A 2,428-nucleotide genomic window follows, 5' to 3' on the forward strand; every position below is an offset into this window, starting at 1 on the left:
ATGGTGGCGGTGGGGTTATGGTATGGGCAGGCGAGTGTTATGGACAGTGAACACAGGTGCATTTTATTGATGGCATTTTGAATACACAGAGATATCTTGACGAGATCCTGAGGCCCATTGTTGTGCCATTCATCCACGAGCATCACCTCATGTTGCAGCATGATAATGCACGGCCCCATGTTGCAAGGATCTGTACACAATTCCTGGAAGCTGAAAACATCCCAGTTCTTGCATGGCCAGCATACTCACCGGACATTCAATTCATTTCAGTTTTATTTGTATAGCGCCAATTCATAACAGAAGTTATCTCAGGACACTTTTCAAATAGAGCAGGTCTAGAACGAACTCTTTATAACATTATATATGTAATCATTGAATTTTGAACACGCAAAGATCACCGCCAACAGTTCTTTTTCAATTTGGGCATACCTGGTTTCTGTGTCGGTTAGTGTGCGTGAAGCATAGGCTACAGGCTTTTCTCCCTGCAAACACGCAAGTCTATAATGAGAAGCATCACAGGTAAGTGTCACAGGCTTGCTGACATCGTAGTAGGACAAGACTGGTGGGCAGGACATATGCTTCTTTAGTGCTTCAAAAGCATTTTGCTGCTGTTCATGCCAAGTCCATTCAGTGTCCTTGTGTGTCAGTTGTCATAGTGGAGCTGTCAGCTGACTGAAGTTTGGAATGAACTTTCCAAGGTAGTTAACCATCCCCAGAAACCTTTGCAAAGCTGGGACATCTGCTGGCACTGACATTTCACTGATTGCTTTTGTTTTGGTTGGGTTTCAGTGAATGATCTACACTCTGGATCGGCGTATACAACAGCGTGTTTCAGGTCCTGCCAATATCCAGCAACTTCGCACAGCCATTGAAGAGGAGTGGACCAACATTCCACAGGCCACAATCAACAACCTGACCAACTCTATGCGAAGATGTCTTGCACTGCGTGAGGCAAATGGTGGTCACACCAGATACTGACCCCCCCAATACAGTGAAACTGCACATTTTCGAGAGGCCTTTTATTGTGGCCAGCCTAAGGCACACCTGTGCAATACGCATGCTGTCTGATCAGCATCTTGATATGCCACACCTGTGAGGTGGATGGATTATCTCGGCAAAGGAGAAGTGCTCACTAACACAGATTTTGACAGATTTGTGCACAATATTTAAGAGAAATAGGCCTTTTGTGTACATAGAGAAAGTCTGAGATCTTTGAGTTCAGCTCATGATGAATGGGGGCAAAAACAAAAGTGTTGCGTTTATAATTTTGTTCAGTGTAATACATTAAATATCAAGCTTTAAGGAAAACTGCAGTTTATTAAAATTTTGTGTTGTTGTTATGTTATTGGAAAACTCTAGTTAGTTTTCTGGATAAATGTTAAATGTCCTAACTGCGTAATGTGTAAAAAGACTCCTACCAAGCCTCTTTGATGGATGCTTTTTACACGTACATCTCACACACGTCAAGTTCACCAAGGTTGAACGTAAGGCAAAAAAAAAGGATTTGTACAAATATAGTTTGCCACTGAGTGAAGCAGCTGATTGTTTGATGGTTTATTATTATTTTATGCTTAATGAGCATTATTTGTTTAATTATTGTATTAACATTTTCTATAATTTCGTTTGTTTTGTAATAGATCATTACATACAACGCTCTTCATGATCACCAAATCAAGCTCCTCCTGCTCATACATCAAAATCAGGTTCCTCTGGGGAAGATTTTATTGTTTTTGTACGTGGTCTTGTATTATGAGCCTGTGTTGCATGTTGCTTTTTTTTTGTATTAGGGTGTCCAGAATAATGCTTCGATTAATGATCAACATTATTATTTTCCTTTTTTTCCTTACCATTGTTGCATGCTTATAATTGATTAACCTTGAATAACTTTGTCGTTTTAATCTTATAGTCTGTTTATAGGTCAACTTTGTAACATCTGTCCAGGGACAACAGATGAAAAATAGCCTCATGCTAACTCTGCCGCATTTACAGAAATGTTGCTTCTATTGCAAAAATTAAACCAATAAAAATATATACACTATAATAATAAAGACGCTTTGGGTTAGAGGCTTAAAGATAGTAGATTGTTGTTTAGTCTGTAGGGACTTGGCTTGGGAACCGGAGGGTCACCGGTTCAAGTCTAGCACAGACCACAGTATGGAGTGTCGACTGGAAGCTGGAGAGGTGACAGTTCCAACTCCCGTGCACTGCCGAGGCAAGGCACCCAACCCCTAACTGCTCGTGGAGCGCCCCTATGTGGCAGCCCATCACACCACGTTTGCATGTCTATAAGCCCTGCATGTGCATGATTGTATTTTGGGTTGTATATCTTCTTCTAAATAGTTGCAATTATATTTCTGTCCATTGTGAAATCCTTTAATAAACAAATTGTTTTAGCTTCTTCAGACAAAAAAAAACCACGCAGACACAC

Source organism: Dicentrarchus labrax, unplaced genomic scaffold (genome assembly GCF_905237075.1).
Source record: "Dicentrarchus labrax unplaced genomic scaffold, dlabrax2021, whole genome shotgun sequence".
NCBI lineage: Eukaryota > Metazoa > Chordata > Actinopteri > Moronidae > Dicentrarchus > Dicentrarchus labrax.